General features: G+C 43.2%; 1 pseudogene; it reads right to left on the bottom strand.

The window, feature by feature from the left end:
* Positions 1–12,912: 12,912 nt before the first annotated feature.
* Positions 12,913–13,599, bottom strand: LOC102812114 (annotated as a pseudogene).
* Positions 13,600–14,419: the final 820 nt, after the last annotated feature.

Raw genomic sequence — 14,419 nt, 5'->3', positions numbered from 1 at the left:
AGCAAGCAAGGTTGTATCATCTGCATATCACAGGTTGTTAATGAGTCTTCCTCCAATCCTGATGCCACATTTTTCTTCATATAACCCAGCTTCTGAGATGATTTGCTCAGCATACAGGTTGGATAAGTATGGTCAAAGAATACAACCTTGTCTCACATCTTTCTTAATTTTAAACCATTCAGCATTTCCATTTTCTGTTTGAACAACTGCCTCTTGGCCAAAGTACAGATTCCTCATGAGCACAATTCTGGAATACTCATACTTTGCATTGTTGTCCATAGTTTGTTATGATCCACACAATCAAAAGTCTTTGCGTAGTCAATAAAGCACAGGTTAACATCTTTCTGGTGTTCTCTGCTTTCAGCCAAGATCCATTGGACATCAGTAATGATAGCCCTCATTCCATGGCGTTTTCTGAATCCAGCTTGAACCTCTGGAAGTTCTCTGTCAATGTATACTTGCAACCATTTCTGTATTACCTTTAGTAAAACTTTACTTTCATGGGATACCAATGATTTCCACATTCTGTTGGGTCACCTCTATTTGTAATGGGCACAAATATGGATCTCTTCCAATCAGTCAGCCAGATAGTGGTGTTCCAAATTTCTTGTCATAGATGAGTGAGTGCCTCTTGTGTTGCCTCACTTTCTTGAAATATTTCAATATTTATTCCATCAATTTCTGGTGCCTTGTTCTTTGTTAATTCCTCCAATGCACCTTGGACTTCCTCCTTTTACTCCCATTTAAATGGCATCCAAACTCAGAAATCTCCCTACTAATCATTTGCTCCCTTGTGGTTAGGATCTAAGGGATACCTACCTTGGGTATTTAGAGCCAAGACTACAGAGTTAATTAGGGACCCAACATCAAAGGGAAGCCCAGGCTAGGTGAAACTCAGGGATGAGACAAGGGTGACTCACCTGCTAGGATGTTCCCCGAGGCAACAGCTGACCTTCCAGAAAGGAAGCTTTCTCTCCTGCCTTGCAGATTTGCAGATTTTATTAATAAGAAAGTCATCCGCAGGCAGTTCCTTTTAAGGAACAAAGGATGATCCCAGTTACCTTCCAACCCAAATGAAACAAAACAAACCCAGCTTTATGAAGTTAATTTGACTCATGGTGGCCCCACTTGCATCAGAGTAGAACTATGCCCCATAGGGTTTTCAAGACTGTGACTTTCTGGAAACAGATCATCAGAAGAGGCTCCTCTGGGTGAAATTGAACCTCCAACCTTTTGATTAGTCATCGAATACTTAGCTATTTGTGTCTCTCGAGGACTCCTAGTTACTTCAAAGAGCTGGAAATGAGAGGAGGAGGGAATGCTATTGGGGTCCAGGGAGCAGCTGGTTTGCATGGGGATGATGGGCACCATTTTGGCCATGACTGAGGACCCACAGCTGGCCATGGTAGACCCCCACTGACATCCTCTTCCCTACTAGATACCAACTCCCTGGAAAAGACATGAGACGAGTTCCCTCAGCTTCCACTGCCTTCAATGAGAGTCAGGGACTCTGACTTTTCTTTAGTGCTTCTCACTCCCAGCCCTGGATGAGGCCGGGACCACCTCTGCCACACAGATCTGAGTATTTTTTACTGACCCGGGGACATCGATGGCTAAAACTCAACTCCCTTTTCCACCCCAATGATTACACCTCCCTCCTAAAACGTGTCCACCAGGTAGAAACATGTTGTTATCTGTTTTTTATTTCTTAAAAACACAAACAACAAACAAACCTTCTTTTGATATCATCTGGAAAGGCCAGATGATAAAGCCATTTCTCTTGGCCTTTCCACAACATTTCTTGGATGAGCTTTCTGTACCTGCTCTCTCCAGCTTCAATCCTTCATTCTCTCTAGAAGCCTGTCAGACTTTTGTCCCCTTCCACTCATGGAAATTGCTATTGGCAAGGTCAGCACTGTGCTCCACATGATTGAACCCAGGGGTCAGTTTCCAGGCTTTATCCTGTTTTCTGGGCAGCACTGGGCTTGGTGGGTCCTTCCCTCCCTGAGGCACTTTTGTCATCATGCTCACCTGATTTTCTTTCTCAGTCTTGACTACTAGTCTCCTCACCTCTTATAGATTGAATGGCGTTCTTGTTAGGGATTGAATAGCGTTTCCTTCCAAACTATGTTGGAACCTGTGAACATGACCTTGTTTGGAAATCACCTTTTGCTATTGAGTGAATTCCCCGTGTGGTGCTGTAGGATAAGCACTGGACCACAAGGTCAACAACAGTTCAAACTCATTAGCCACTGATTGGAAACCCAATACAGGGTCGCTAATGGTCGGAACTGACTGAATGGCATTTAACAATAACAACACTGAGTCACTTCTAATTCATAGTGATCTACCAGACAGAGTGAAACTTCTACATATGGTTTCCCAGTGTCATCTTTACGGAAGTAGACAGCCTTGTCTTTCTTCTAGAGTGGCTTGAGGGTTCAAACTGCCCGCCTTAACCACTGTGTCACTAGATTGCCTTTGGAAATAGGGGCTTTCAAGATGTTATCAATTACCATGAGGTCATACTGGAGTGGGTGGTTCCCAATTCCACTGTTAACAGCAGCCAAGGCAAAGAGCAGTTGGGGAGGGGTTTTGTTGCTGTCTCTGCCACACGGTGCCTTGGGGAGCTTCCTCTGACCTCTGCCTTTGAAAGAGAACAGCAGCCCTAGCCCTGTGGCCTTCTATGAGGGAGGGTCTGACCTGGGGGGCCCAGAACTGCTGACATGAATTGCTGATGGAAGGTGATAGGTCTAATATCATCAACTGCTGGCGGCCGCAGCATACGTAATCAGCACTGAGAAGTTGAGGCACAAGGACAACATGGACGAAAATCCAGTCTTTGAGCCCTCCTCAGGCTTACAGGCCATGGATCCCGAGGGCCAAGGAAGTAACTCCCTGAAGTCCCGGGTTCATAGGCTTTGGTGAACTCACTGTTTGGCCACCTCTGTGCAATTTTCTTTAATTATACTTTTGTGCATTCTGTACTTGTTCTTTATGCTCTTAACTCCGGTAATTGTAGCTTCTGGGAAAGTGATTGTTTTTAGTAATAATACGCACAACGTTTTGATCAATGGCTCTCATGTAAATGTCACTGCCTCAGTAACAAGAGTTGTGTGTGAGACCATGAGAAATAAAAGTACAGAAAAACAGGATGTAGCAACGCAGAGAATATGTAACAATTGTTTTCTAACCAATTACTTAGTTATGTTTACTATTAAACAGATACGTGAGCTTGTAAGGCCCTAACTGATTTTGCCTCGCTACTTGACCAAACTTTAGTCAGGCTTCAAGAAGCATTTTTGATAGAAGGCCTCAGTTTTTAGTTCCCTCCAGACACAAGGTCAATCAGTTAGCCCTCAATATTAAAATAATCCTTGAGAAACTCATAATGGTCAGACTGACCCAGACGAATGGGAATATCCTAAACACTAAACACTTGAAATTGCCAAAACCCATATGCTTATAGATTAAAAAGGTTGCTTCATGCCAAGACCAGTTAAACTGTAACATCTCATACTTTGCCAAATGTCAACCAATCAGAAACTGTATCTATGGTACTGTGCAATTATGCCCCCTGAAACCTTATAAAAACTTGTGTGTATAGTGAGTCAGGGTCACCCTCAGCTCCTGTTTTCAGGAGTCTATGTGAGAGTGGACCCCAGCACATTAGCTGGGGTCGCCCTCAGCTCCTGTTTTCAGGAGTCTATGTGAGAGTGGACTCCAGCACATTAGCAAGTGTCACCCTTAACTCCTGTTTTCAAGAGTCTATGTGAGGGTGGACCCCAGAGCGTTGGCAAATGTCACCTTTGTCTCCTGGTTTTAGGAGTCTGTGAAGGTGGACCCCAGCGCGTTGGTAAATAAACCTCTTGCTTTTGCATCGAACTCGAGTCCTGATGATCTTTTTGGGGTCTCCTACTTGATTAGGCCACTAGGGGGGCTAACAAGCTGTTAATGTCCATGTACAATAATCACACTGAAACTAGTAGTTACCCCCCTGAAACACCCCTGTGTGTGTTGGTTATGCTCTTGATGTTTTTCATGGGACCCTTACTGTATGTGTTAACTTTATGTACCCCCAAGCCACTCTGGGCATAACTATTGCAATCATAATACTTTTTTGGGGAATTCTATTATATGTAGTAGTTTTATGCACTACATACAATCCCCCGCTGCTTGATTTTATTAAATAATTAGAATATGAAGGAATAAACTGTAAATTGTCACCTTAGATATTTGAATTAGCTAGTAAAACTTCCGCATATGTTTCACGAGAAAAGCTGCTTGGGCTGATCATATGAATTAGAACAATGGTGACTGCTCCTCCAAACTGCTCTCGGGTTTGATCAATATGATTTAATTACTCCTCTTCCCCCCGAGGGTATATTGGAAATATAATAGTAATGAACATTGTTATATCTAGATATAGAAACTGGAATAGGATTAAAAGAATGTTAAAGTAAGGCCGCACCTTCTTAGGGAAGTCAAAACTTGTTTTTCACCTTCCCTATAATTGTAGATGTCAGCTTGAGGACTAGGGTGCGCCTGACCCAGGCCATTGTGTTTTCAATAGCCTCATATGGATGTGAAAGCTGGACAGTGAATAAGGAGGATCGTAGAAGAATTGATGCCTTTGAGTTGTGGTGTTGGAGGAGAATACTGAAAGTGCCATGGACTGCCAAAAGAACCAATAAATCTGTTTTGGAAGAAGTGCAGCCAGAGTGCTCCTTGGAGGCCAGGATGGCTAAGCTTCATCTCTCCTACTTTGGACATATTGTCCGGAGGAAACAATCGCTGGAGAAGGATGTCATGCTGGGTAGGGTGGAGGGTCAGAGAAAAAGAGGAAGACCCCCAACGAGATGGATCAGCCAGGTGGCATCATTGATGGACTCAAGTGTGGCAGCGGTAGTGAGGTTGGCCCAGGATCGAACATTGTTTCGTTCTGCTGTGCATGGGGTCGCTATGAGTCGGTTCCGACTCGATGGCACCTGAAAACAACAACAACAACAACAACAACATAATTGCAGAAGCAAGGAGAAAAGAATCATTAGTTTAACAATGGAAGTTAGGTATCTGAAATCTTGTTCACTAACAGAAGCATGTATTTTCTGCCTGCAAAAGACACAGAAGCAGTTTTAAGTTTCTTTAGAAAGTATAACTTAGTCTTTAGTAAAAACTCTAAAGCCTCTCACCTTTACCCACTTGTGATTAAGTTTTGAAAATATGTTAAACACCTTTGAGAAACCGCAAGTTGCTGCCCTAGGTTACACAGACCTAGAAGTTAATACATAATCTATAATTGCTTGCTTGAACTTTTTTACAGAAATAAGAATTTTAGGTTATTAGGTAAATCATGATGTACGCAAAAATATGTTAAAGAACAAATCTGTGAATCATTGTGTCTTGTATCACATGAATGATCTCGTATCCTGTATTGAGTGAATAATCAACATTTTTGTCATTATTTTCTTTTGTGTCAATTTCCTTCTTCTGACAATAAAAGACTAGGGCTCAGCTAGTTTGGTGTGCTAGCTTGCCTGTCGGCTTGCATCAATCTTTGTCTCTGTCTCTTTTCTTTCGCCTACTAGATCTCCCACTCACGTTAAAACCCCACGCTCCGTCAAGGCGATCCTTTGTTGAGGTGGGACCCCAACTCAGGACCCTGGCAATCAACCTCCTCAGACCCCACCTGCCTCTTTCTACACCTGTGCTTCCCAGGACACTTAGAGCTAAGAATTTGAGGAACATTTTGGTGGAACAGCAGCAAATAAGGGTGCTGAGCAACAAGGGACAGGCCTGGGAATCAGCCCCTCCCCACTACCTGCCCCCAAACTGACTGGACACAATTGCAGGAGAGCATGAGCCCAGAGACTGATGACAAACAGGACTCCAGGAGTCACAACCTCTCTTCGATGGATGCAGCAAGTTGGATGCCAGTCATTGGATGGAGTAGAACTTCCAATAAATATGTCAGGGATTTAAAACAGATACAATAAATACATTTCGCTGATGTGGAGTTGAGTGCTTGGACACTGTGCTCCTCCCCTCCCCCACATGCTTACGTGTGTAGATGGGAGGGTCCGGCCCACCCCCCGTGTCCTCAAGTCCACTGTCTGTCTACTTGCTAGCCTGGCCACCCCATCCTTGCATGCCCTGAACAGCTGTCCGAAGCCTGACTCTGAGGCCTGGGCAGTTCCCGTCATCCAAGGCTTCCTCTTCCATTCACCTTCTCCTTTGCTGTTTCTGTACCTTGACTGTTGTTGTGCTGTTGTTGTTGTTGAGTGCCATCATCAGTCAATGCCGACCCAAACCCTGTATAGGTTTTCTGAAGAGCAGCTAGTGAGTTTGAACCTCTGAACTTGTGGTTCGCACGCAGTCTGGCATGAACAGTTCTTGCTGTACCATCGTTTTATTCACAAGTCCATATTCTTAGCCTTGTCTCCATTTCCCCTCCCTTTTCACCTCTCTCTTCTTCCATCAAGGAGTTCTGGTTGTGCTGTAAGACAAGCATTGGATTACCAAATGCAAGGTCAGCAGTTCAAACCCACCAACTGCTCTGAGGTAGAATGATGAAGCTTTCGGCTCCCTAAAGATTTACAGCCTTGGAAACCATATCGTTATTAAGAGCTGTTGATTGGTTCAGACCCATAGCAACTCTGTATAGTTTCCAAGGAACAGATGGTGGGTTTGAACTGCCAACCTTGCAGGTCAAGTGGACCTTGTGGTCCATTGCATTATCCTGCAGTGCCACACCAGGATTACCAGAAACCCTACACAGAGTCACTATGAGCTAGAATTCATTCCATGAGAAGGAGTTTGGTTTTTTGGTTCTTCCTTCATCAGCAAGGTTTCCCTTTTGTGAAGAATTGGTTTTTCAATATCAAGAATTGGCAACTGTAAAATTTCTGGGTTTTGTGCAAATAGGTTTTAGCTATGCATTGAAAATAAGTGAACAGTGCTTGCTTTTTTCTAACTTTGTAAATATTATTTAAAGTTCCTGGTTGTACAAATAGTTCATGTGCTTAGATATTAACTGAAAGACTGATTGCTTGCATCTACTCAGAGGTACCTTGGAAGACAGACCTTGTGATTTATATATGAAAAATCAGCCTTTGAAAACCCCTATGTAGTGCAATACTACTCAGACTCACACAGGTTCACCATCAGTTGGATTTGACACAATGTCTTCTGGTAAACAACATTCATACCAGTCAAATGGTTTCCTTCTGCATCAGGCTAACGTCAACATTTCCTTTTTGCTCCTCTTATCATCTCAGTACCTTTGAAAACAATTCCCTGATTACAAGCATTTCTCTGCTTGAAATATCTAGAAGAGTTTCTGTTTTCCTGACTGGATGCTCACTGGCTTTGATGTTGTTAGGCGGCATTGAGTCAGTCCTCTTCACTTTCAGGAAGCAAGGTTGGATCATCTGCATTTCACAGGTTGTTAATGCATCTTCCTCCAATCCTGATGCCATGTTTATCTTCATATAATCCAGCTTCTTGTATTATTTGCTCAGCACACAGATTGAGTAAGTATGGTGAAAAAATACAAGCCTGGCACCCACCTTTCCTAATTTTAAATCATTCCGTGTTCCCTTGTTCTTTTCGAATAACTGCCTCTTGGTGTATGTACTGGTGTATACATGTACTTGGTGTATGTATGTACTGGTTCCTCATGAGCACAATTAAGTGTTCCAGAATACTTATCCTTCACAATGTTATCCATTGCTCATGATCCACACAATTGAAAGCCAATAAAGCAGTCAATAAGCACAGGTAAACGTCTTTGTGCTTTCAACCAAGATCCATTTGACATCAGCAATGATGTCCTCTTCTGAAACTGGTTTGAACCTCTGAAAGTTCTCTTAATGTATGGTTGCAGATATTTTTGTATTATATTTAGTAAAACTTTACTCTCATGGGATATCAATGATATTGTCTGATGATTTCTGCATTCTGTTGGGTTGCCTCTCTTTGGAATGGGCACAAATATGGATCTCTTCCAGTCAGTAGGCTGGGTAGATGTCTTCCAAATTTCTTGTTAATGATGAGTGTGCACCTCTCTTGCTGAATCAGTTGTGAAAGATTTCAATTTGTATTCCATCAACTCCTGGGATCATGTTTGCCACCAATGCCTTCAGTGCAACTTGGACTTTTTCCTTCAACACCATCAGTTCTTCTTTTTAAAAAAAATTTATTGTGAATTGAGTGAAGGTTAACAGCTTTATATTCAACAAACCATATGCCTCATTTCATCTCAATGATTACAATTCCCTCCCTGTAACAACAATTATCCTACTTCTTTGTGGCTTCCCTTTTACATCTCACATTTCACAAATGAACAAAGCAAAAATAATTGATTTAGAAAAATCCAAAACAAAAACAGCAGTCTGATTGGTTACTACAAGCACAAGCAAGCTGTTCACTGGGGAGCCTCAAGGCAAGCAATCAAGTCCCTTCAGGACAAGCTCCCCTCCAAGGCTGAAACTCAAAGGGAACACATGAGCAGGCATGTAAGCTTGCTGGCGACCACATTGGTCTGCTGGTGAGTGGAAGAGGGGAAAAGGCAGTAATGAAGATATGGGCTGTGTTCAGCCACATTCCATTGACTCCTGTTGACCTGGAGATGAAAGAGAGAAGAGGAAGGGCTGATTGGTCCAATGTGTGATGAGACCTGGGGACACCTGGACCCATGGACAAGGACAGAGCCACAGAGGGCTAGAGCTGAGAGTGAAGCATACAGCTGATATGAAGTGAGAGAGGGTGGCTCACAAGAATACCCAAACTTTTAGAGAGTACCTATTCAACCTAGCTTCAATGGCTTGATGATCAGAACTTGACTACAGGAAGATAAAAAAAAAAAAATTTTTTTTTGATAAAGGAAACAAGTGTAAATTGCTACAATTTGATGAACTTGACCTATATTTATGGATATAGTAGCTCAAAATGCCAACTGAGAGGGAAGGAGTCTTCACATCAAGGATCAATCCTTGTATAACCTTCTGTATACAGGATTGATAAGGATGGGCAGCTTAGACATTGGCTACCTAAAATGGGAGGGCAATAAAGGAACGAAGTGACTGGATTACAAGTTTTCAAGAGGGAGTTTAGTTTCAGAGTGTGCGGGGAAGGTAGAATCCCCACTGAATAGTTTTCATCTTGTCTAGTCAGTTCTGGTGAAAAGAGATGGGGATAAGACTCTTATGATTCAATGGTGAGTAATTGTTATCATGACTAATTGTGACTGTCACAAATGTAAAGGTAGAAGTTCTGTAACAAAAAGGGGAGAGTAGTTAATCTTACAGTCCAGGAGCAAAGGACCCTAGGTCCATCAAAAGAAAAGAGCATGAGTGGAATGTGGAACCCTATCAAGAGAAGCAGTGACACCAGAGATGAAGGCAGAGATGATGACATGGAGAGAGAGATCAACTGAGGACTCTAGAGTCATGGAAAGAGAAAGACTGTGTGCTGGCAGCCAGGAGGCAGGTGTGCAGAATGTGCCCTTTGGTTGTTTAAATGATTATATACATCTGAGTGTGTTTGTGTACATCCCCCCTCCCCAAAGGGGGGGCGGACCAAATCCAAAGGGAATAGAAGCAAATGCTGTTGAAAGATGATATCCAGAAGAGATTGTAATCATTGCAATGAAACAATGAGTGTAAGCGATCATTCAATTCACAATAAAAACTTAAAAAGAAAATTGATGTACACATACAAAACAAAAAATATATGTTCAGTTAAATGTCCTGTGGGCACATTCTGCAAGCCAACTTCCTGCCTGTAGGCACACAGCCTTACTCAGTCCATGGGCCTAGAGCTTGCAGCTGCTCTGTCTCTCCATGTCATCGCCTCAGCTATGTCATCATTTCTCTAGAGAGGGATCTCATACTCCACTCATGCTCTTCCTTCTAGCTGAGATTGTATGTTCCTGAAATGAAAGATTACCTATTCCCCTCTTAGATACATATCTTCTACAATTACAGTTGTGTGTGGCAATCACAGTTAATCCTGTTAACAATTACTCACAAGTGACTCATAAAATCCTATCAGCATAGTCCCCCATTCCCTTTCACAAGATCCATCTGAAGAGGAAAACTATTCAGTGGGGATTCAACCCATGAAAGCTTGTGAGACAGCTACTTCATCGCTTTATTGTTGTTGTTAACTTCTGACTCATAGCAACCCTGTATAGGGCTCCTGAGGAGTAGCTGATGAGTTTGAAGTACCAACCCTGTGGTTCAAATGTCCTTGCTGTCCAGTGTATAGCGCCACACCAGGATTCCATGATATGAAGAATCCTTCCATTCTGGTTGAAATTTGGAGCAACTGCATCTATAAACAAAGGTCCAGTTCATCAAATTACAGCAATTTATACTTTCTCATAGTATCAAGCATTCTTATCTTCATCTGGTCGAGTTCTGGACAGCTAGCTATCCAAGGTAAGGTCTTCAGACCAGCTGACCATTTCACTCTCAGCTCTAGCTCCCCAGTGGTCAGGGCTAATGGGCTTAAAGTTCACACATCTCCCTAAACTTCAATATAGCCGGGCCTTCCTCTTCTCTCTGTCATCTTGAGGTCAGTGAGTATCAATGGAACATGGCCAAGCTCAGCCCATGTCTTCATTGCTGCATTTCCCCTACTTCCACTCAGAAGTAGACCCAGGTGGCCACCAACGAGCATACTAGGCTGCTTGTGGGTTTCCTTTGAGTTCCAGTCTTAGAAGGGGGTTTTACATGATGGGCTGAGTTTCTTGCCTTGATGCCTCCAAAGCAAATAGCTTGCTTGATAGTCTAACAACCAAACTGTCTGTTTTTTTTTTTCCCTGCAGGTTTTTCTTTCTTTCTTTTAACCATTCTAAGTCATTATTAAAAAGAGTTGGGGAAGGATGAATTGATGGAGCACAGAGCATTTTTAGGTAAGTGAATCTATTCTCTACAATACTGTAATGGTGGATACAACATGAATGGACATATTTTTCTCAAGGCCCATTAGACTGCACAACACAGAGTGAACACTAATGAGAACTATGAACTTTAGCAAATTGCAATGCAGCAATGTTGGCTCATCAATTGTAACAAACATGTTACTAATAGGAGGGAAAGGATGTGTGGGAACTTTGTACTTTCTGTGCAATTTCTGTCAACTTAAAACTCTTTAAGAAATAAAGTAGTTATCGTTTGCTAGTGCCTTTGTAACAGAAATACAAGTAGACAGCACTGATGAACAGAAATTTATTTTCTCACAGTTAGGAAGTTAGAAGTTTGAATTCAGGGCATTGGTTTTAGGATCAGGCTGTCTGGGGGAAAATCCTCGTCTCAGCTTCTCAAACCTTCTTCTCAGCACCCCTCGCTTTGTTGGAGGTTTCCACGTGGCATTTATCTTTCCCTCATTTATGCGTCCTTCCTTCTATACCTCATCTGCTCTTTTTTATATCTCAAAATGATTACATTTAAGACACAAACTACACTGACATGATCTCATTAATGTGACTAAGAAAACCCTATTATTAAATGGGATCACGTCTAAAGGTATAGGGATTAGGACTCCCATACATTCTGAGGTGTGGAGGGATGAGGAAGGGCACAATTCAATTCATAACACAAGTGTTGGGTTTTTTGCTTTTGTTTTTATAAGCTCCTTTAAAGTGAAAAAAAGAAGAAAGCAAGGAAATTCCCTCTCCCCAAACATCCCAGTCTGAAGGTCAGGTGGACAAGTGGATCCATTTGGAAGAGGTTAGTCCCAGGGCATATGGGTACTTGTCTGAGCATTTGAAAGACTCTCAAGGATGAAAGAAATCAGAGCACAGTACATAGGACTTAAGTGCTCAGATGTGTGCCTAAAAGGTCTGGAAAGAAGTTCCTTGACATTACAGCAAAGTTAGGGGATTTCACTTCCCTCTGTAGCCAGTGAAAGGAGTCCTTGTGGCACAGTGGTTAAGTGTTTAGTGCTAATTGAAAGGTGGGTGACTCAAACCCACCAGATGCTTCTCAGAAGGAAGATGTGGCAGCCTGCTTCTACAAAGATTTACAGTCTCGTAAATCTTACGGGGTAGTTCTCCTCTGTCCTAGAGGGTCACAGTGTGTCCAAGTTGATTCGATGGTAAGGGGTTTTCATGGGCATAAACCAACCAGAAGTTGGCATCTATGAATGACATAACCACTGACCTCCTAGACAAATGTAACATTTGAGGAGATCTCTTTCTCCTGGGAAAAGAAGATAGGATCCTTGTAGGACTGGGAAAAGGGATACCATGCAATGGGAACCTGGGTGTCATGCAAATTCTGTTCAGACCCCTCTTTGTTGGGTTCCTGTGAGGATAAATAAGACAGGAGAGGAAAGATCTCTATCAAGAGCCACAGTTATCATTGGTGGGGTTGGAGTTAACTGTGAGTGCTGCAGCAGAAGGACCAAGATTTGAAATCCTGTTCTTTGGGCCAGTAAGCCTTTAAGCACATCCAAGGTGAGGCAAGGGGAAGGGAAAGGGAAAGGGTATAGTGTGGCTTGTTTTTTGTTTCTGCTTCAGTATAACACTTTCTTCAGATATACAGTCAGGAACATCTCAGTGGGGTCCAGTTTTTCTCAGATGGCACAGAATTTTGGAAAGGCAGGATACATTTTCTCAAAGTCCTTCCAGGTGCAGTTGTGGGCCTTAGCCCAGTGGGGCTTCCCCCCAACCTTCTTCATAATGGTATCATAGGCCAGCCAGTAGTCAAGTCATGGCACGTCCTTGCCATAGGGTCGGTACATGATGATGTTCATGCAACAACTATCCCTCTGGAAGCAGGGTCTCAATAAGATGTCATCTCCCCTGGTGAAGCGTAACTCCATGGAATGGCATGCCACCACCTCGGGGTTGGCTTCCAGCATGGCCTACAGCTCCAAGACAGCCTCCTTGGTCTTCTGTCTGATCTACAGCAGGAACTCCAGTAAGGAGACTCCAATGACGTAGTCCCCAAACCAACTGACAGAGGAGGAGAGGAAGTTGTCCAGGACCTCTTTCAATGTTGAAGGGAAGGACATTTCCTGTCAGTGGAACTGGGGCCCACACTGCAGGGCAAACACTGCACACACAGGCTGAGGGTCACACCAAGGCAGCCCAGATGCACCTGCACTGCCTGAAACAACTTGGCACTGTTAGACTCAGAGCACTCGCAAATGGTCCCATCGGCTGTTATCAGGGTCAGTGACACCACCTGAGTGGCCAGGATGCCATGCTTGATGCTTGTGTTGTATGTTCCCGACCCAATGACACCACCTATGGTCACATCTAACACTGCTCCCAGGTTGGACATGGCCAGGCCGTGCTTGTCCAGTTTTGAGTGCAGGTCAGTTAGGAGGATGCCAGCCTGCTTCTTCTCCTGGTTCACCTGCAGGACACAGTTCATCTTGCCCATGTGAATCATGAAGCCATCAGTACAGATGATGTCTGAGGGTGAGTGGCCACCACCTACCACTTTCACCCTCTTGTTCGCTGCCTGACTAGCACTAGTACCTCTTGGATCTCCTCCACTGATGTGGTCTGATAGTACATCTTGGGCAACAGCCACAGATACTCACCCAGTTTTGGAACTTGACTCCTTTGTACGCATAGACCATCATCGCTGGAGGTTAAGGCTACTGTGTTGAGTCCCAGTGCCTTCTCTGAGGGTCCTCAAGAAGATTATAGCTTTAGGAGTTTTAAAGCCATGTGGCCATCTGAGAGGCTTTTTGTTACTGTCTCCTTGACACCTCTGGGTTGGATGAGAGAATCACAGAAAACTCTGCTGAGGCAAAGGGGGAAAGATGAGGTCTGAGGTGGCACCTGGCTCAGGACACCTCATTGAGGACCCAGGGAGAAGCTGTGCTCAGGCCATGCAAGATGGCTCTGGATTTTCTTTCAGTAAGATTATTCTGTTCTTCCAGAAGTTCTGGGTTTGTCTGCATGTCTTTTCAAGTGTGAATGTCTCAACTCAGAAGGTTCTGAGTGGGGCTAAGGATTCCACACCAGACCCCATCTCTACAAAAGCTTGACAAGAAGCCTATTTCACTGGGCAAATTCTAACTTCCCTTTTAGTAAATCCAATCAGTTATAGGCTGAAGGTGGGCTTACAAGTTTTCTTTAGTTATAATTCCCAGTATTCATTTCTATTACACTTAAATGTCTATTTTACAATAGTAGGCAGGGGAAACCAATATCCACAATATCCACAAGACAGACAAACACATTAATGTTTTTGCTCCTTCTTTATGGAGACTATATCTCAATCCCTGTATCACAGAGCACTGTTGTTCCAAGGTTGGGTATAAATCACTATTCACCTCTATCCCATTTATGCTATGCGTACCTCTCTAAGTCTTCCCCTATGTTCATCGTTCATCTGCCACCCTCCCTCTTCTTGTGTATTGCAATCTCCATTACCTGAGCTAACATGTGTCT

This window comes from Chrysochloris asiatica, unplaced genomic scaffold (genome assembly GCF_000296735.1).
Source record: "Chrysochloris asiatica unplaced genomic scaffold, ChrAsi1.0 scaffold00282, whole genome shotgun sequence".
NCBI classification, from domain to species: Eukaryota; Metazoa; Chordata; class Mammalia; order Afrosoricida; family Chrysochloridae; genus Chrysochloris; species Chrysochloris asiatica.
Note: the sequence above shows the minus strand (reverse complement) of the source record. Positions and strands in the feature narration are given on the sequence as shown.